Source organism: Strigops habroptila, chromosome 1 (assembly GCF_004027225.2).
Source record: "Strigops habroptila isolate Jane chromosome 1, bStrHab1.2.pri, whole genome shotgun sequence".
In the NCBI taxonomy this organism is placed as follows: Eukaryota; Metazoa; Chordata; class Aves; order Psittaciformes; family Psittacidae; genus Strigops; species Strigops habroptila.
In genome coordinates this window covers 89661598-89684388 of record NC_044277.2, presented here as the reverse complement: position 1 = coordinate 89684388, position 22791 = coordinate 89661598, and positions in this window count along the sequence as shown.

Below are 22791 nucleotides of genomic sequence, written 5' to 3'. Positions count from 1 at the left end.
GGACTAAAACATTTTTGAGGAGCTGAGACATACTCAGGTTTGATTGACTTTCCAAAAGCCAGATAACCTCTTCCCTCATATGTGGGACCAAACCCCATCAGCACACAGCTGGTGACTGCATAGGGAGGTTGGGAATGCTGAGTACAGTTCAAGTATCAACAAATCCTCATCTTTCTGTTGCTGTTTGGATTTTTGTATGTGTGTGTGCAGAGTATCAGTCATGATTCAGGTCTTCCCACTCTGTGCTAGGTGTGCAAACATACAACAAAGGAAGGACCTCTGCCTAAAGCTTTTCAAACTGAGTGCGAGATGAAATACCACACGTGGATGAAATGAAGGTGGGGAGGAACAAAAGGAAACCATGAGTCAGGTCACGCTAGTATCTGAAAAATGCTGCTGCTTACAGATGTGAATTCTAGCCTTTACTTAAGAGGCTGCTTGTGGAACTGGATGAGAAATGGTCATCTTTGTCTTCAGATTTGGGGAGGGGAGAAAAATTGCTAAGAGAAGTTTCTACGCCCAGGAAGTCAACCAATATCATGCTTATGTTGCTAGCAAGAAGCCTTTCTTCAACCCCTTGCTTGCAAAAGCTGGCTGCGAAGGAAATTGAACCTGGAGCTACAATGGAACATGAGATTGAGCTGGATCTGGCTGGGCTTGGACATCCCAGCCAATGAACAGTGTGGAGATGGTGAACTGGCGACAAGGAGGTGTTCAGTTCAGCCACACTCATCACTGCTAAGCTTCTTCCAGACTCAGAGCTATCAGAGGCTTCTGCCCTTCATTATTTTGGCTGGATATGTTAGTAGATGCCACTAGCCCAATCCTGGGTTCTCCCACTTTCACTGGGAAATTGGTGACAAGGGGGGACAAGATTCAGAAAGGGTAAAAATTAATCCCTTTCCAACTGCATGCTGGCTCCTCTGCAAGATTTGATGGCCACAAGTGGGGGACTCTGCTTTCTTCCTCGATGCAACAAACATTACCAGTTTTCTTGAAAACATTTTAAAAGCAACATTAAAATATTGGGTTTGAGATCATTTGATATAAAACTTCAAACTGCATTTAAAATGTACTTGGGTTTTCCTGGCTTCCTGCAGATATGCCGAAATACAAGATTATTTTTAGCAGTTACCCTTTCACTATGAACTTTCAGATATATGCTGCGTCACTAACAGGCTTTCTCTTTGTGAAGCTCCAATGCTTTAATTCTGATAAAGTGAAAGTCCCATCCTAAATCTTTAGAACTGCAGAGCATATGAATTACTATTTTTATTAAAATGCACATTTCTGTCAAGCTGTTCATTTTTTATTCCAAAGATACTTATGTTTTCCTGCTTTCCTACAGATACATAAATCGGTATTTTCCCAGCAGTTCCCCACTGAACACAATTTTTCGTGCATTGTTCAGTCAGGCAGTTTCAGTTTGTAAGGTCTAATCCTTTAGCTGTTTCACTGATGAAAATTCCAATAACACACGATTAAATCTCTGGCACATATTACTTATTATTTCCTTATCAGTAATATTTACTATTTATTCTCAAGTAAATACACTGCTGGAACACCCAGACTGCAATATGTGAGCTCACTGGAGGTTGTCTTGTAGACCACTTGCTAACTTCTTCTCCCAGAAAGCCCCGCAAAAATCTTGGGAAAAAGTCATCACCACGATGAACCCTCCTTGTCCATACTACGTAGGGCCAGAAAATCCCCAAGATGTCAAGTGAAGCCTCTTGGCTGATTTCAGTTGTGCCAGTGAATGGCATTTGTCAGTCCCATCAGTGGAGATGCATGGGTTGTGTGCCGTGAGTCTGCAGATGGTTCTTGGGACTCAACTTGCCCTGACCTGTGCAGCCTGGAGCACTGACACAAGTGGACCAAAGCTGGACCCAAATACAAGGCAACATGAGTCCACTTCTTTTTGCATAAAGATCAAGGGGGCAAGGTGACGACGGATTGAGAGCCAGTCTGGTACCACCAACCAAAGCTCCTGGGCAAGGCATTGAAGAGAACTGCTGGCAACTCCTGGGGCTTTGTCCCAAAGGGAGAGCCATTCTGCCCTTGCCTGTGGAGCAAGGCAGGAGCTTGCAGGGTAGCAGGAGGCTACTTTCCAACTTCCAGGTATCGCTTCCCTTCTAGCTGGCCGGTCCAGCTGAGCATGAATCCATTTCTCCCACATACACACCCCGCCTTCTCAGTAAATCATCTTTCTGTCCCCTCTTTCCTCATTTTGCCCAAGAATGTCAGTTTTCCAGAAAGGTAAGGACATTTGCTTGAAGTTCATTACTAACCCACTGCAGGATTAGCAGAAATTTAACATTCAAAGGCACAACACTGCTCTCAGGGAAGCTGAACACCAAAATATTCTTAATATACTTTTGAAATTCTGATTAATTTCCCCCCCCATTGGAAAAAGATAAACAATTCCAAGAGCACCAGATCTACTATGATCTCTTCAACACTGGAGAACATGCCAAAAGAATGCTATAATTGGAGATGGCAGGGAAGATTAAGAAAAAGGAGAGGGTGTTCCCTTGGAAAAGGAAGTAGATTAAACCTGAAGCTTTCCTTAGAGACCTATTGGTTTTTTTGCTTGCTTTTTGATGAAGAATACAGAAAACATTACCTTTTTTTGGGTGCAGAAAAGGACCTCTAGCCTAGGGAGGCAAACCCCAGGATGGTGAGTGGGCTGGTGGTAGGAGTGCTCTTCCTCTTCCAGATTACAGACCACTTCTCAAATGAATAGCTGCAAGTCTGAGCTGTTAGCTATTGTGCAGTGTGGTTTTGGGGTTTTTTTTCCTTTCTTCTCCCATATTGTTATTTTTATTTTATTTTTGGTATAAACAATTGGGAGAGTCTTGGTTTCATTGCACTTTGACACAAGCATCAACACCTTGAAATATTTTGCAAAACGGAATTCTTGCTGCCTGCCCAGTCCTATAAACAACATCCTGAGGCTTCCTGAGACACCTATCTCACCAGCAAGTCTGGAAATCCTTACGCTAAATGATGAAACGCACATGCCTGCAAATGAAAGTTGGCATATACCACCTTAATACCCAGTTTTGTGGGGAAGCAACACTTGACAAGGGGAAGCTGTGAATCCCCAGTGAACCCCTGATCCTAGAGGCCCCATCCTGGTCAACTCCTTGTGAATTCAGTCCAGTAATTGTTCAAATAAACAGCAACCTCACACCACAGAGCATATGGGAGAGGTCACTGGGTATGTGTGACAAGTGAGCGGCAGCAAGGATGGGGAAATCCCACCTGCAGAGCTACAGAATCATAGAATTGTCTAGGTTGGAAAACACCTTCAAGATCATCGAGTTCAACCATTAACCTGGCATTGCCAAGTTCACCACTAAACCATATGCTAAGTGTCACATCTACGCACCTTTTAAATACCCCCAGGGATGGTGACTCAACCACTTCCCTGGGCAGCCTGTTCCAATGCTTGACAACCCTTTTGGTGAACAGAATTTTCCTAATATTCAATCTAAACCTTCCCTTGCACAACTTGAGGCCATTTCCTCTTGTCTCGTTGCTTGGGAGAAGAGAAAAACATCCACCTCAGTACAACCTCCCTTCAGGTATTTGTAGAGAATTATAAGGTCCCCCCCGAGCATCCTTTTCTCTAGACTAAACAAGCCCAGTTCCCTCAGCCGTTCCTCATCAGACTTGTGCTCCAGACCCTTCACCAGCTTTGTTGCCCTTTTCTGGACCCGCTCCAGCACCTCAATTTCTTTCTTGTAGTGACGGGCCCAGAACTGAACACAGTGCTCGTGGTGCAGCCTCACCAGTGCCCAGTACAGGGGGATGATCACTGCTCCGGCCCTGCTGGCCACACTATTGCTGACACAGGCCAGGATGCCCTTGGGCTTCTTGGCTGCCTGGGCACAAGCTGGCTCATGTTGAGCAGCCATCAATCAGCACCCCCAGATCCTTTTCTGCCAAGCAGCTTTCCAGCCACCCTTCCCTAAGCCTGTAGTGTTACATGAGGCTGCCTTGCCTTGAGGAAACTTTTAGGGGAGGGGCATGGTTGTCTGCATTCACAACTCTTCATCAAAAGCTGCACCTATTCAACTTCTTGGGTTCTGGATACCTGAATGGAAGCCCTCTTCCCCACCACGGCTGTGATGAAAGGCTTTCATTCCTGTTATTGGGATGCAGCCCCCATCCAGCGAGGCTGATGGACACCCAGGGATACATGCACTCCCCTCTCAAGGATTCCTTTTATTGTTGCTCTCCCTTTTTTTGTTTTGTTTTGCTATTCTTGCCACATAAATGAGAAGTCCTTCAGACAGAGACTGCCGGAAAAGCCAAGACACATTCAAATGCTCTCTTTTCATTGTTCCCAGAAGATTAATGACACGTAGGCCAATGGGCCTGTAGCCCTGTTCCCGTAACCTGCATGCCAAGGGGGAACAAATGAAAGCATGTAACTGGAATTTCCACTCGGCTTGTCTCAACAGTACACGAAAAGCTAGAACAAATCAAATTACAACTACAGAATACAACAAAGAAGTTCCCCTCTCCTTTTGAAACAAATAAACAAGCAAACAAGTAGGAGAATGGCTGGATTTAATTGGTGAAGTCAGGCAGCACTAGCTGTAGAACAATATCTGGTCTGTGCTCGCATTTGGCTGGAGGCTACCTTTTCATGCCTATGCTAAAGTACAGCCACTACCGAGGATCTGGTGGACTTTGAATGTTTTTCAAGCTAGCCAGCCTGCTGCTGGCACTCTGTGGCCCACTCCTGCAGCTGCTTGCAGCTCCCATAAACCAGCTATGCAAGATCCCCACCACCCCATTCCTAATGAGAGCAGGTATCCATGACTTAGTCCTAAATTCCAGTGTGGCAGCTGATGCTGGCTGGCAGATTAATTGCTGTGAGGAAGCCTGTCACTCAGGGCCATGGGTGTCCCCCTCTGGGCAAGGTGGCTTTTTCATTCCAGGCTGCCAGTATGGGAGAAAGGCAGTCACTCACTTTGAAGGGTGTCAGCAGGTTGCATGCCTCAAAACACAAGTGTTACATAAATATGCAGGTCCGGGGGCAATGTTTTGTTGTCTGACTGACTCTCCCAAACCCTCACTGTGGTTACCGACTCGCTGGTTTGGGGAGTTTGGAGAAAGAAAACAGGATTGAGGGAGTAATGGCAAAGACATCAGGTAAAGTCAGCAGGCTAAGTCAAAACACCAAACCCCAAAGAGCCTGGGAAATGAAAGAAGGCAGGGTGCAGTCCCTGAAGTGAGAGACTGAGCCAAACTGCCCCTGGCAGTACTGCCATGCTGATGCCAAAGCAGGGAGAGCTGAGAGATCCCACTAACCCCTGCTCCCTCCACCACCACAGCTGAGCTGGAACTAGAAATAAAAACCCTAATTCCCAGCTGGAGCTGGCAGAAACTTATCACTGTTCTCCTAAAAGGGTAAAATTTTGCATGTTTTTTCCCTGCAAAGATGGCCATGGGCATGCAATCCAGCCTCCAGCTGGGGAACAAAACCAAAACAAGCCAAAACCACCACAGCTGAGCTCTGCTTCTGCCAAGGAGACTCTGGTAGCCCCTGGTATGAAAAGCAGTTGCTGGCACTTAAGGTGTGCCCAGAAATCCTTCCTGTGTACTATTTCCAAACTGTAACTTGACCAGATGCACCGAGAGTGATGTTTTCTGTTCATTTCTACAGTAAGTAACACTAACTAGATATGATGAATGAAACACACCAGTCTTGGGCACAGCTAATAATTCTCCCCCTCTAAAATTAACTGGGCAGCCAGAGGTACAGCATGCAGGAGGATGTGCACATCCCCCAGGTTCTTAAACTATCCCTCCTTACCGTGTACTTACAGCAGTACAACAATTATAAGTAAACCTAGTTACAAATACTCAGCTTTGTCTGTATTCCAGTCTATTTTCTTCAATTATTTCCTTTCTTTAAACATAATTTTCCAGACTTGCTATCTACAACAAGACTCTGTATTTAATTTTATTTATTTTAAATAAAGTGTGCGCTAACAAAAAGCCTAAAAATCGTACCCATGATACAACTTGCTTTGGGTCACATAAAGAATTGGTAGTTAAGATGATTCACTCTGGAAAACGGCTTTACTTACACTGCATTGGCTGAGGTCTGAAGCACAGACCCAGAGCTAAAGGAAATCACAGCTTGCTTACTTCCACTGTGTTTGCTTCTCGGGAAACTGGAGCAAAAAAGAAAAGCAATGTCTGTCTGTAGTGGCTGAGAGATATTTGTCAAAAGTCAAATGTTTTCAGACATGGGTACAGGCAAATGTTATCTCCCAGATAACAACAGCTAAATGACTGCCCTGATTTTTCCAAGGTTGCAGCATCAATGACAAGCCAGGCAACCCCTTCTCAAAATATCTATTAGCATCTTTGCCCGACCTATACATTAACAGATCCTTTCTGGTTACCTACATTTCCTTCCTTGTTATTGCCTGTGATAAGATCCCACCAATCACATCGGGTGGTGTTTCTCTTACCATAACTGCAACTGTCAGTCCTGGCTTTCAGAGCAGACTGTCTGTGCCCATCAGCTCTGCCAGGTGGAACATAGCACAGGTTCATGCATTGCAGATGCCAGAAGGTGTATTAGTGCGGTTGTCCCTCTGCAAGGGCTGCCTGACACTGATTGTTAATGAGGAAAGCCTGTGTTTAAAGGAAACATCCAGTCTGAATTTAAAAATTGCCAGCAAAGTGAAGGCATTACGCAAGAAGATATCGCAGGAGCTGTTTGTTCTAAAACACAGCATGGGAAATATGCACGCACGCCACATGTAACAAGAAAACAAGCCACAATGCTTAATCACAGAATGGTTTGAGGCTGGAAGGGACTTTAAGATCACCTAGTTCCAACCCCCCTGCCAATGGGACATATTGCACTAGTTGAGGTTGCTCAAAGTCTCATCCAACCTGGCCTTGACACTTGGAGAAAGAAGTTATCATCAGTGCATTCCAGGAATCTCGTGGATTGTTTATGCCTTGCTGTGTTGTTCCTCCAACAGACATCAGGGTGGTTGAAGTCCCCCATGAGGACCAGGGTTTGTGAATGTGAGACTGCTCGTTTCTGTCTACAGCGCCCCTCATCCGCTCAGTCCTCCTGGTCGGGTGGCCTGTAGCAGACCCCCACTGTAATGTCACATGTCCCTGCCCTCCCTTTAATCCTGACCCATAAGCTCTCAGTTGGCTCCTCATTCATCCATGCATTCCAGCTAGTCAGTGACATAGAGGGTGATGCCTCTTTGTCTCCCCTGTTTTCACACTTTGGTATGCACGAAGCCTAAGCGAGTGGGCTAGCAAAACAGAGACGGGTACCAGTAAATACATAACTAGCTATTTTAAGATGTTATTGTGCTTCAGCCACTGCCAATTTCTCAGTCTCTCCACCATGTGCTCCCTAAACAGCAACATTTCCGGCCCTCCGCTTTTCCACAGCTCAGGGATGCCCCACCGAGTTACAGGTCAGAGGGGGCTCTCACAGCGTGTCAGAGGATGCATCGCCCTCGGGAAGCACCTGAGCCACCACACTCTCTGTGCTGCAGCACAGTCCCCGTGCCCGCTGCCATGAGCATCCAGAGCAGGTGAGGAAAGAGCAAACATGGCACGTGTCATTTGTCTCTGGAAACAGCACTGAGTGACGCCTCTGTATGTTAAAGTCTGTGCTGGGGCTTACTTAATTTTTTTCGCCTTTTCTTTCCTTTTTTTCCTCCCGAATGTCTCTGAGCATGTTCCGGTGGTTATTGTTCTCAGGGCTGCACAAGGGCAGTGCCCCAGAGGGGCCGGGCTGGAGCCTGGCTCGATCCACACCCACATTCCTCGCCGGTGGAAGACGGATGTCTCCTTGCAGCTTCTATTTGCACAACTTACTGTATATTTCCATAGAAGGACAATGAGCATCTACCTAAGTGTAAAAAGCGCCTGGGAGCCTGGGAGGGATGGTGAACACTGTTACATATGCACCCAAAACAAGGGATTTGCGAAACACAGAAATTCCCTGCGTGCTTCTCCTCTGAGGTTTTGTGGGGAATTTTTTTTCTTGCTTCAATTGACAAAGTCATTGTATGAGTAATATTGTCCCATGTATTTTGTTATCATTCATTTCTGCTTCCTATGATTTTTCTCACCAGAGAAACTTCCAGAGTTCTTGAAAAGGATTTGCATACAAAGTGCCTCTTTCACAGATGCATAGCCTCTCAAGATATTAAGTGAAAAGGCTGCAGAAGTTGCCATTTTCAAATAAAAAAGAGGTTCACCATGAGACACTTAAGCATGCTCTAAGATGTGAGCAGCCCTGCTGGCTTAAGGTACCAGTAGACAAGTGCCTGTGTTAAAAGCACAAGTTTATCCCATTACAGGTTCAGCTCATGTTCTTCATCAAAGATGGGCTGAGGGTAAGGTAATGGTGGCTTTGTAGCTACCTTGATGGTGTGAAGATTGGAAGCAGGCAAAGTTTATAAGCAGACTCAATATCTTTCATTAAATTAACAGATGCAACAGGAGATAAAGCAAGCAAGCTCTGGGGCACACCAGGATTAATACACTTCTGTGTTCTTACATATCTGATGCTACTTCCTTCTGTAAAAGGGAAATAGACAAGGACTTCACAGGTACAGATTAAAGTCTGAGAGCTGAAAGGGAGCGGAATATAGCTCTAGGACCTTGCTGACCTCAGCTGGGTACCTCTGAAGGCAACCTCCTCTCCACTAGTACGTGTACAATTTACTTCATGTTGATAAAATATAGGTTTATTTGTGCTTTTTGTTGTTGCTGGTATGAGCACAGCTACCCAGGGAAGGGAGATTTATCTCACTTCATGTAAGTCATCTCAGTGTTAGGCATCTGGCATGACCTGGTGTGTCTGGTCTCCCGCTGCAATCAGTGGAAAGGGATAAGCTCTTTTGAGGATGATTCAACCCATTTTATGACAGATACCAGAGACCAGAGGGATGAATCAGTTTATAGACAGGCTTTGCTCTCTCTGATGAGGATATAGGGACTCTGGATGACTAGACCTAGTCTTAAGAAGCTAAAATTAGATGAGATGAGTCATGCTCAAAGGTGATTTTTCCATGCCAGAAGCACCGACATTACCCACGTAACAAAATTACAGCGGCAGCAACATCTGTCAGAGTAAACCTTGCCCATGCCTTTGCAGTTCAGGAATTTGAAGTGTCATATGCCAAACATCCAACTCCTCCTACAGAGTCTCCTCCCTTTCAGGGACCTATCATACCCACAATTGCCCTGCACAGATTCAACACACCAGAAACCTTTGCTGTTCGTTCACCATCTCTTTTGTCCAAGCAACATGGACCCAAACCTTTATGAAGAGAATAATCCTAATTTTCTATACATTTCCAATGGGAGCTATGGCGACTCAGAACATCAAGAGAATAGACCCTCAGATTTAACATCTTCAATACAACAAACATGAGGCTTAACATTCAATATGGAGTCTTAATATTTAAGCCTCCCCTATCAAATCAGAATGAGATCCCACTAAGCCAGTACAGTTGTTCTTACAATGACCAGCACCAAAACTTGCTGGACATGTATATAGAGAACTACTAGAAATTGCCTCTGCAATATATACGTGCAATATATATGTAATACAATTACACTTCATGCCATTGTAACATCAGAGGTCAGTAAAGGTCTCATCCTAAACAGCCCTCGCAAACCTACTTGTGTAGCATTATGTAATAGAATTACAAATATGCTCATCCTCAGCACGCATTCCCAGCCCTTTCTGAATCTTGATAAATGCCTGACCTCAGTGGCAGCCTGCAGGAATGAGTTTCATAGTTGAATTATGTCACGCAGGGGAAAACAGTTCCTTTCCTCAGCTTTGAACTTGCTACCTTTCAGTTTCTCCAGTGTCCTTGGATAGCAGCTAGGGCATGTTAGGAATTTTCCAGTGAAACAGGCTGGAAAAAGGCAATTCAGAGTGAAAATGTCTTTGGGAAATGGATCTGTTTGACAATCTCCTGATAAAGCACAAACAGAACCGAGTCCTGGAGGTGTTTCCTGCTGGGTTGCCTGACATAATGCTGGGACGCTGAGGGCTGCACAGATCCCTGCTCCAGGGCAGGTCATTGCTGGGCTGGCCACAGCTAGGACACCAGAGGCCCCAGCATGCCTGGCTCCTCTGGGTGTCCTGGAGCTTAGATCTTGCTCCTCAAAAGCAGGTTTAAAATTTTCCTGAAAAACAGGTTTCAGTTCTGAAATTTTTGCGGAATTCCCCTTTTTCATGAAATTTGGTAAACACATTTGAGCCAGCAATGTGCCCTTGTAGCCAGGAAGGCCAGTGGTATCCTGGGCTCTATTAGGAATACTGTGGCCAGCAGGCCGAGGGAGATTATGCTCTCCCTCTACTCTGCCCTGGTGAGTCCACATCTGGAGTACTGTGTCCAATTCTGGCCTCTGAAGAGCTGTACTGTAGTACAAGACCAACAAAGAATTACTGGAGATGGTCCAGTGGAGGGCCACAAAGATGATGAGATGGTCCATTCCCCTGTCTTTTGATGCAAGTCTGAAAGAGTTGGGCCCGTTTAGCCTGCAGAAGAGATGACTGAGGGGGGATCTTATCAATGCATACAAATATCTTAGGGGCGGGTGTCAAGAAGATGGGGCCAGACTCCTTTAAGTGGTGCCCAGTCACAGGATAAGGGGCAATGAGCACAAACTGAAACACAGGAAGTTCCATCTGAATATGAGGAAGAACTCCTTTACTTTGAGGGTGAGGGAACAGGCAGCCCAGAGAGGTAGTGAAGTCTCCTTCTCTGGAGATACTCAAAACCTACCTGGACACAATCCTGTGCAACCTGCTCTAGCTGAATCTGCTTTAGCAAGGGCAGTTGGACTAGGTGATCTCCAGAGGTCCCTCCCAAACATTCACTGATTCTGTGAAGTATTTGCCACCTTTTCAACCTCTTCCCTTCTCAGGGTTTGCAGACAGACTTCAGTTATCTTTGCTCTCCTGAGAAATTCCTACAAACTTCCAGTGTCTATTCTGAGCAGCAATCAGCAGCAAAACTCTCACTGCTTTTACTGGGGGACAGGATCAGTATTTCCCACGTAAAGAGCCACATAAATGTAAGATGACTGCCACCTGAATATTTGCACACCAATACCCAACGGGTGTGCAGGGAGCGCCTTGGTGTGTAACAATGCACAGTATTTGGCAGTACTTCAAAATCTTGATTCTTCCCTTTTGGTATGTCTCTGGCACGTAACTGCAACTCTCTGAAGAGCATATTGAATGCCAAGTATGGGAAAAACAACTTGCTGGGTTAGAAATGCAGACCCCTTCTCTTTATGAGAAAGAGAATTTCAAGATCTCTGTTCTGTTCCTGTCTGGGCTGACGGAATGGACCCGAAGGCACATTTAGGGTTATTTCCTTTAAAGGTTCATTTTAGCCTAGTATGGGCCCATCGCTACAAAATTAAACAACAAAAAAAAAATCCCACGCAGAGCAAACATAAAGGGTCAAAAGGTCTCCTAATGGATGTTTTCCTTTGGTGTTCTTCTTCTGAAGCATATTGAGGTTGCACTAATACATATTTCAGGAATAAAAGAAAATTCCCAAATCCTGACATCATGAGCAAACCAAAAAAGCAGCATGGCAAATTCATGCTCCTCATAATCTTCATTTTTTCACATTATTTTTTCTCATTCCACTGTAGGGAGTATAAAACTAAGCAGAAAAAGGTGCAGATGGGATTTTTTAGTGTGTGTGAAACTGATATTAATGAGCCTGCATCCACCCTATTAATATCATCTGCTGTGGTACAAAGTCCGTGTTACCACACTAGAGATGTAATGAGGCTAAAATATTTATTTAAAGGCAGCAGACATACAAATAGTGAAGTTGGTGCAAAGATGATGGACCTGTGAATAACAGCCTTGGCCAGTTCAAGGCAAATTGGGTATCCACAACAACTATTCCAGTTGCAGTTTGAAACTCCCAAAGCCTGGGAGATTTGAGAACCACATCAGTGGCTGGTGGCTCACCTCTTTCCCATTTCATGATACTTTGTGCAACCTGACTTCTGGCAAGTGTTGGCCTGGCAATCCTCCCTCACTGACATATCTCTGTAAAACCGAGTAGAGGCGCAGGAAACTTATCATGGCGTGCCATCGTAGCCAACCACCACTGACAAGTGCACAAGATTTACTTACTCTCTTAAGCTATATATAGACAGCCAGGCCTGGAAAAACATGAGTTGGGTCATCCACTCCAGCCGCCCACACCACAAAGATTATTTCCTTACTTTGTTGCTATTGTCTTATCCTATCTAGTCTCACCCACCTATTTCATTGCTTCTGCTACAGTTCAACAGTCTATTCCAGGCATGCTCAAGGTTATGATTTTTTTCCCCTATGTCTAGCCTGATTCTTTTTCCATTTTTAATTTTAGGCCAAACTCTGTTCAGTCACTTTCTAGATAATCCAGATAAACCTCTTCCTTTCTTTCATGCAATTTCCTTTCACTTATTTATATTGCTATCATCATGTCATCACCCCCCAAGCCTAACTTTTTCCGAGAGCTCCTGGCCAATGCACTGTCTGTTCCAGCATACTCATGTGTTCTTCTCAGCTGCTCTTCCAAGGCTTTCCAACTTACTTTTCTACCACTATGATAATTTCAGCTCTCATGCAGCATTTAAGAAGAAAAGTTCACTGCTCCCATCCAGCATGTTGATACTAGAGGACAGTAAATTTACATATTCTGTTAGCATTATGTTTGTCTTTTAGGCCTTTAAAGCAATTCTTGGCCCTTCACATTAATAATGTGAAGTCTGTCATCTTCCTTGTAAGATCACAAAACGTACGGGCCAAGGTTATACCCAATACCTGTATGAATCTACAAGTTTGAAGAGGAGACAGGGCCTTGCAGAGTGTAAGGGCTCACCTATAGGCTGTGGTCACCAGAGGGTTGAAGACCCTGATGCAGCCTGAGCAGCAAGAGAAGTATCAGGTGCTGGCAATAGTGAAAAAGGAAAACAAAAGTGATCAGCCAGGAGACTTTCAGGTAGTAAAACACAGGGTAAAATGGGAATGGAGCAGAACATTTGGAGGAGAATTTTTTTTTCAGTGGCATAAGAGAAAATTCAGAAATTAATTTTCGATGGTTTCAGTAGGATTTAAAAAAATATCTCATGTAGCCAAAACCCCCTACTTACATAGGAGCAGTTAAAAATTCATTGCTGCAAACACCACCATCAGCTTTCCAGTGGATCCTGCTGTAGCTTTTCTTTAGCTGGTTAATAACTGACCTACCACAAGTCCTTCATCAGCCAGTTTCACCTACTTGTACCTTGGCCTGTAGAAACACATTTTTTCTTTAAAAAAAAAAAGTGTAAGTGATTCTTACCTAAAGATCTGTGTTTTAAATTACTTCCATATTATTTTCTTTTTCTAATCTTCAAATATATAAATTGCATCTTAGCAATTATCTCCCTTCCTTGCCCCTGCCATTTGAATGCTGCTTATTGGTGACTGAAATTTGAACCTTGTTATTAACACACTGCTTGCTGTAGTTATTCAAACACTGAACTTGCTGACACCACTGAGGCCCCACGACAAAGGTTTTAAAAGTCATAAATGCTAGTTAGACTATGACTTTTATTGAATATCACAGGAGGGCAAGCTGTGTAAATGCCATTTCATTTTTGAAGCCCTACTTTCTCTCCTGTCCGTATATTATGGAACCTCATGGGCAGTTTGTAGGTTTCTTCAGGGTTTTCAACTTCCAATATGACAAATGGGGGATAAAACCTTTTCTGCCAAGGAGGACATTCTAATGACATAGCTGAAGGTAGCACTATGCTCCTGAAAACGATAATTTATCCCAGGTACAAAACAAAGGGCAATCATGGGAGTTTCCAAACATCAACGTTTCTGATGCAGGACAACATGGGATTTCTGAAAGAGATGTTTTAGATGATCCTGACTATAATTTGGTGGTTTCACCCACTCAAACCAAGGGCAACCTTCTCATCCCCAGCTATGTCATTCCACCTCATTCAATAGTACAGTTATGGAGCAGACTGAAAACTACACTTCTTTTGGAAATTTCAAGTTGGCTTCACAGCCACTAGGCTTAGCGCAAAGGATGGAGCATGGACACAAGCGCAGAGAGGCACTGCAGAGGGGGAAGTGAGCAGGAGGGTAGTGGTCTCAGGCTGGCCCACAACAACTGTGAAACTGCGCCACTGGTTACCGGCCTTAGGGCAGGACTATCCATGGCCCATTTTGTCAACCTCAGGTTACGCTGGGTGGATTCTCTCATCTTCAAAGTATACCAAGCTTATTAATTTTAAATAGCTCATCTGCATAGTTCTCCAGCTGGCAATGACTATAGCTGCTGCAATTATAACACCCGTATTCACCACTGCATTTGTTACACAGTGGGTGTCCCTGTTCCTGGGCAAGCTGTTCTCTCCACTGCTCCATGTCCATAAAGCTAGTCACTCTCTACATCTGGGCTACTCAAAAATGCTTCATACTCACTACAGTCTTGGCAACATTTTAAGGCAGCTCAACTCGTAGCATCTCTTCAATGAGAAATTTGTCATTAGTTTGCATCCTGCCTTAGCACTTGGGGGTGAGGGAGTGGGGGAGCAGGAAATGAAGTTCTTATCTGCCTATCAACCACTTGTTCCCAGTTTTTGTTATTTTCTTCCCTAGTACTGTATGGAGGCATTTGGGAAGACCCTAGATGAACTTACAGAATGAAAAGCAAGATTACCCTAGTTGTCAAAATAGAATTGAAGGAGTCAGATTCAGACCTAATTTCTCTACTACATACACAGTGTTTAATCAGGCAGCCACCTAATGCAGTCTGTCGGTTTATACAATGCTAAAGTGAGGTCAGTAATTACCTTATTAAAAAGCAGTGGCTATTGTGGCACCAAATTAGAACAGCGAAATTAAAGAGACCAGGCTGCTGAGAACATAATTAATGAATGTTTGCAAAACTCTGTGATTATTAGATAAATGACAGGCTTTGGGACACTAATTACTACCGTCAAAGCCCTTTTGGTGATGTTTTATACAGGGAATTAGTGTGAGGACTCTGGAGACAAGGGATATGGTACAATGTCACCCCTACAGTCCCTAAATGTTCAGCAAAATCAAATAATTCTTCCAGAATTACGTTTTAGTTCTTCTAGCAGCTATGATGAGTGATGAAGTCAGTAAAATGGTAAGATTAAGACATGATTTCCAAACTGTTAGGAAGGAAAGTTCTTGTCTAGTTACAGTCAGAAGTGTCTTAGAATCTTTAGCCCAGGGACACAGACATCGGTATAAGAAATATTAGATTTTTCCATAGAACTATTATTGCAGGAAGGTGGGTCAGAGAGTCAAGAAAGCGATTAATGAATGGGGAATAGTATGCAAGGCAAAAAACCAGTATCAGCATATTTTCCCCCCTTGAAGCTGTTGATAACTTGAAGCTGTTTCAATAATGATATCCCAAACCAATGACAATGTTTCCTCCCACCATCTGACACTATCCTGTTGCTTTGTGTTTTAAAGGGCTGTCAGTCACATAGAAAACAAGGAAGAAAGGTCAGCAAGAGAGGAAGGATATGAAGGAATGTCATACAACCGAGTCAAGGCTCCTGAGTGTACAGAAGCTATACACAGGCCTTTGTGGCTTGATCCTGCAAGCCTTCCCCGACAGCGGCCACCAGTGTTTGTGGCATCCAAGGGAAGTCAGCAGGCCCACATGCATCCCTGGTGCTCCAGGACTCAGGAGTCAAGCAGTGTCCATACAGTATTCCAGTGCAGTACATTACCAATAGTTAACACCTTGGTCTACACTTCTGGAGTCTAGATACAACAAGGAAACTATTTTTACAGTGTGATCCTGGAAACAGTACCCATGTGAAACCATGGCAGAAGACTGCTATCCCCAGCTGGGGAGAGGAGGGGGAGGGAGGAGAGGGAAAGAAAGAAATCTGCCAGGACCACCAGCTCAACAGCCCTGTCTTGCTGAAAATGATAGTTTTCTCTAAATAATGAGCTTCCTTTGGGTCCAGTATTGACATATGTGCAGATCACAGAAAGACAGTCCCTGAAACCATGAGATGCAGTTTCATCACATCACTTGCATGCCACCTTTCCTCAATTCAGAATAAAGATACAAACGTTGTACTCCTGAGCCAAAGCGTTCCTCGGCCAGCATATTTTCTCTGGGCTGTGCATCCAAGGATTCTGAACATTTTGTCCCTTAGGTAGCAATCTGCTATTTAACACATTATTTGAGAGAGCTCGTGCCAGGAGGAGAGCAAAGCATCAAGGAGTAATGAAAGCCCTCAGACAAGTCTATGTAATTTACATTAATTTTACTGTTGTCGGCATCTAGATAAAAGCATGGAAGTGACCAGCTGACAAAGGTGGGTTTCTGAAATTCAGCGAAAGCCACAATCAAAAGGCCACATTCTGCAGCAGCTCTGGCTCCTTTGAAGACAGAAGATTAAGACTGAGCCTCTTAAAGTTCATAGCTACTAAACTGTTAAGGGTCAGCAAAGAGAGTAGCCATGTAAGTAATGTGGACTATTTAACAGACTAAAGCTGTCCAGCTTGCTTTTTTTTTGGCTGAAGAAGTCAGAACAAAAGGGCAACCTCAGAAAGCGAAGAGACCACACACACCTGGTAGATCAGAGCAACTGCCAAGAAGCAGCAAATTCTTTCTTAACAACTACTAGAAGTATTGCTTAGATTTCAGAAGTGTGAAAACGAAAGACAATGCAAAGCACAAATGTAGTCTGGTAGCACATTTAATCTTCTATTTTGTCTTATATTCATGCATATGGCCCAGGTACATTGCTCTTATGGCTTTGGACAAAAGGTCAGACTATTCTGGGCAAGAATCTTTTTTTTTTTTTTAAATGGTTCACATAGCCCTCAGTGGTAACAAGGTCCAAACCTTAACAATAGAAGTAATAAATCACATAAAACATGAGATTGTTAATACATTTTCATGCCATCGTAACCAGAGAGAAGCTCTTGATGTTAACTTTAGATCAAACAAAAAAGATTGCAAAGTTCTGGCATATTTAAATTCAAGAACTTGCTTCCCTCTGCTACAACAATATTTCATTATTTTAAGAACTACTTTGTCTAGACAACAAATAGGAAAAATTTTTCTGCTTGGAAATTGAATATCAAACTCTGGCTTCAGGATGTGATCTGACCACACTGATACCACTTTCTGTTGACTGAGAGCCTTTTTAAAGCTGACAATACTTTTTTTACCAACAATAGACAAACAATGATCAGAACTGGATATATTTTTTTTGTTGCACTGAAATAACACTCAAGTTTTCCTCTCTCTGTGCCTCTAATTGCATTTTACCCCAGCCCTTGGTTCCTTTTCACAGGGACCATACAAGCATTGAAGAATTACATTGTAAAATACCACCTGTCCCACACAGCCAAAGAGCATCACACAAGTGCAGCAAAATGCAGAAGTCCCTTTGGGTGCTAATAATGGACTTAAGGATGACAGAAAAGAGCAAAGCTACAGCCCTAGGGAAAAGTCCAAGGTGAACCTTTAGGTCCAGAAGCCAGTATTCTTCCTTAGCAAACTCAAGCATCATTAGATCTTTAGCTCACCAAAACCTACGAGATCACCCTGGCCCCTTCCAAAAGTTCCTCAAGTAAGTATTGCTTACCCTTAAATAGCGTCGTAGTTAACTGCCTTCATTACTAACTCAAGTATAGCCATGCCATCTCACTCACTCATTCTTTTGTATACCCGTGAAATTTAGTGGCATTAACACATGCAAAAGTAATTTAGAAGAAAAATTTAACCAAAAGGACACCTATTTAAGTGCAGCAGCAGCACTCTTCCCCATTACTCCTAAATATAAAGTCTTTGATATGCAGGCATACTTTATATAACGGTGCTGCTGCATGTCAGCGGATTAACACCTTTCTACCCCCCTCACCCATGAAAAATAATAAGACACACATAACCCCAGAAGAAGCTGTTCTAGCTGCAAGATGACAAAGAAACTGTGCTGTGCAGCTCATGTTGCCAACCAAAATGCAAGGAGAAGCAAAGGAGTAACAGGAAGAGAAGCAAACCATGCTTACCTGGTAGTAAGTGGCACTGGCTGCTCCCAGTGAATCCAGTACTGAAGAGTTACCAGGTGCGTGAAGTGGAACAGAGCTTTCTAAATCAGCGTAAAAGATTTAGATGAAACACCATTGACAGCTGTGTCTGTTTGCCCCTCTACAGCTTTGAAAATTACTACTTACTTGGGACATACTGGATAGACCAACAGTACATATAGCCTAATATTGCATCTCAGTGGCAACAAATAAAGCAAATGGCCCTGGTTGCTTTCTGTGGTCCCTTCTATTTGTTCTCCTCCAAGACCCACAATAGATATATAGAGATGATAGGGGACAGTTTCCTTTGGCCTTTAATTGTGGACTTGCTGTCACAGAGTTTGTCTGGTATCTCTCTGAACCTGCAGACATCATCTGCTGAAACTTTCTGGGGCAACAAATCCCAGAACTTCATTGGCAGCCATGTAAGAGTGTACTCTTTTATCTGTGTTCAACTGATCTTTTGCTACTTTCAGCAAGCATCTCCCAGTTCCAGCATCAAGGAATTTGGTAAAATACTTTTCTACCTTCGCCTTAACCCACCACCTTTGTGATTCTGCTGGTTTTTACCATCTCCCCCCTCACATCCCCACCTTTCTTCCCTCCAAATTGAAGCAATTTGATTTTTTTAGTCTCTTTCCATAAGATATCAGCCAAAGAGCAGTCTGAGCTGTCTTCCTTGCCATTCTCTGGATCTTGCCTAGCTCAGCTATACCCTCCTTGAGATGCAGAACTGCATGGCATACTCCACGTATTGTCACTGCCACAGTTTTCTGTAGCGGGAAAATGGCATTCTTTCCGTCGTTATCCACACCTTTCCTTGCGACGGCCGATGCTTTGCTGGCTCTTCTGGCTGTCACAGCACACCAAAGAGATGATCTCTGAGAACTGGCACTGATGATGCCGAATTCTCTTTCCTGCACTGGAGCTACCCCAGTTCAGCGTCATGAAGGCATGGCTTAGACTATTTCTCCAAAGATGCTTTCATTTACCTAGCTGGACCTCATCTGCTATCTTTTTGTATACTCATGTGGTCCTTCTGAAATTGGCATTGCATTTGCCTGTGGAGAAATACCTAGTGTTACCTGCAAACTTGCAGTTTACCATTCGGTCTCTTCTCTCCTCTTCATTATCAATAAAGATGCAGCACTTGTCCTTGGGGACTCTCTGCTGCAGACTGTAATCCTCTGGTCAGTTTGTTTCTTCAATAATCTTTAGTGTGGCACCTTGTAAAAGGCTTCTGAAAATTCAGGTGTTTTGAAAATAACACCCTCGTGCTAACACCACCCTCTTGCTACTGACTCTCCTAGAGACCCAGAGAAAGGTTTCTTCCCTTTCCTAAGAGATGTGCAGGGACATCTATCACTTTCCAGGATGGACTTCAGATCTGTCTGGCTTCCCAGTTCTGGTCTGTAGTTCCTAATTCTAAAGGCAAATTACATTAAAAGAAACATTTTAAGTCAAGAGAATTTCCTTTTCCACTTAAGAATAAGTCAGGCCTGTCCTCTGTCCACTTCATATAATGCTGCTGGTAAGGCCTAGCTCAGTATATATAAAGAGCACATAAAGTATTTTGTCTGTTTCTTCAGTAGGTTTTGGGTTGTCATAGACTGTAGAAAAAAGTGCAATGAAGTAATTTTGGAGAGTTGAAAAAACAATTCAGACAATCCCAGGGGTCCTTGGTTTTGCACTCCAAATTCTTCAGTTGTAAGGCCATTTTCTAATTCAGAATGACTTCCTAAGAGGCCATTCTTTCACTCCTTTCTGCAAGAAGGCACAAGCATCCTGCATGTTTAACTGCAAGCATACAATGTTATCTGCTCCCTCTCTCTTATGTAAGTTTGCAGGAATGCTGAAAGACTTTCCGGGCTCAGAGAGGCTAGGGGTTGGAATCAGGTCCCTTGTATATCACTGCATTGGCTTTTTGGGATGTGAAGTTATTGCAATTAAGATACTGGCCGGATGTGTGGGCTAAAGAACCCGACTGATATCACAGGCATTTATTGATAATGCAACCTCTGAGGAAGAAATCTGGGGAATTGTTGTACTTCTTGCTTTCCTCTGCAAGCAAGCAAACCATATGGATTTATCAGAAACACACAATGCTTTATCTAGCTCAAGAGAAAATGAATAGTGTTTATTTTACTGCAGAGGAATGTTCTCTTTCAGTTTTGAAAGCCAGTTGCCTGAGCTGGCACTGGGTACCACTTGGCCTCCAACGGGAATATTGCTCTGGTTTAATTCAGGGCTATCTTTAACCTGATTATTATTTACTGTTTGTGTTGTGATAATGCCTCCAAGCTGCAGTCAAGGAGAAGGGCTTCACTGTGTTAGGTGCTGTATAAACACACAACTGAAAGATAACTCTTGCCTCAAACCGTGCAACTAAGCAGCTCCTAAATTGAATGCTGGCATACGATGGAGGTTGGGCGAAGGGTTTGGGGTTTGTTTCCCTTCCCCACCTGTGCAGTCTCAAGCAAGTGGCTTTCCCCCATCTCATTTAACTTGTGCACTGCTGTACCAAAAGCCCTGATGAAAGACAGCAAAGGGTGGTGGGAAGAGCTTGACATCTCCTACTCTTTTCCTCAAGCGAGACCAGGTGTTTAAGCAGATCATCTGCAGCTGCTTACTCCATGTGACAGTGGGCACACAGGAAGAAAACGCTGAAAAACCTGAAAATCAAAGCAGCCACCCACCTGGCAGTTGTTCTGCAAAGTGTTAAAAAGACCTTTCTGTGAAGAGAAAAATCCTTTCCCAGAAATCTTACCAGAGTCCTGAGAACATTTTATTTGGCATTGGACATGAATAGCCTTCTGCTCTGACAATGTTTTGGGCCTTTTCTTATGGCTCAAGGACAGCATCCAAAAGGCCATTAGGAAGAGTAGCATTTGGTTTAGTTTCACCATTTACCAAATCGAAGCCTGAGGTCTCAGTGGTCTTGCAGGATGGAGGTTTTTGTTAGAAGAGTCTTTGTTAGGTCAGTGTCCACCTGTCAGGATATGGGAACAGGGATCCAAGTGCTTTCTCCAAGCTGTTGATTGCAAGACCACCCTTGAGAAATGGAACTTGAGTAAGGCCAGAGTGCTGGTAAAAGTGTTTTCTTCTGTGCCTCAGGATGAGTCATGGCTCCATGAACCTATTCTCATTTTCCAGCGCATGAACTTAAATTCCCGGAGTCTGAAATAAGTGAACACCCATGCTCAACGTGGGTTTCAGGCAACCCAGGGGAGAGCGAGGCAGAAGTTAGAAGACTGGCATACTAACTCTGTTCCAGCATTGGACTAGTTTTCCTGATTTTATGTTAAATATGTCTCTGTTTCAGCAATATTTCAACTCTGTCTAGGTTTTGATATTCCCCAGGTGGAAAACTACTGAGTCATTTCCATCTGTGCTGCAAGGACAAGTATTAGATGATGCTGCTGAGGAAAATGGAGTGAAATAACAAATGAGGGGGAACACAGCTCTATGACTTCTTCACATGAAGCTTGGAGTCTTTCATTAAACTGCAGTAGCACCTTGCTTCTCTTGAAGTATTTTCCCGCTTTATGCTAAAATCTAGTTCTGCAAATATCCGTGCAAATAACCCTGTGGAAAAAAAAGAGGCTAATGTGAGCTGGTGCCTTTCGTAACAAACTAATAAAAATCTGCAATGGAGTAAAAAGTCCACATTTAAAGAGTCTGTGGGCACAGTATATATGACTACTACATGCAAAATTCAAGAAAGAAGCTATAAAGAATAGCATTGTTTTTTACAGAAATATGTCAAAATGACATTGTTCCTGGGAGAGGTGATAGCAAACTAGTGAATAAAGTTTGCCTTCTTTCATTTACATTAGTGTCATTTCAGAACAAAATACATACAGTAGACAGGACAGTTCTATAGTTTGTTCATCTACGTCCTAATAAAATGTGTTTGAAACTGTGTCTGTGTTTTCTCAAAACCACACTGATCTGCCAGCTCCTGCATGCTTCTTTGGTTGGTTGTTGCTGGCTTTGTCTCTGTGAATTGCAAGCTCTCTTGCGAGAACTGGGTGTAGGATGGAGACTTAATTTTTGTACTCTTGAAGTGGATAGTGTGTTTTTAGCAGTGCTCTACTCTTAATATATATATAGTAATTAAAATAATTGTCTCCTAATAGGACTTTCATAAGCTTGTGGCACACCGCCCTTATTGTAGAAAAGTACGTCCTTGTAGATAAGAAATATCAATAAAATGTAAGCTTTGCAGAGCACAGATAACATACACAAATTAAAAAAAAAATAGTACTTTTCTGTGTTTATTTGATTGTTTTGGGTATTCTTAACACAGCCATAAGTAATAAAGGAAAAGTAATGTGCAGGATCTGAATCAGCATATTGTATAAGCACAGCAAATAGCATTGTAATGAATATGTTATCTTATCATAGTGGTGCATAGTTTTGTATGCAACTGTTCCTTCAAATATAGTCATATCTACAATAAAGAACATTTATGGTATGAAATATAATAATAATTTAATATTATTTCATTATTATAATTGGTTTTCAAAATAGCTTAATAAATTTACGCATATCTGCATCTAAGTTAATCGACACAACTTTCACTACTTTTTAGCTTGCTGCTTGTATATTGGATATCATGACAGACTTGTTAAAATACAAAG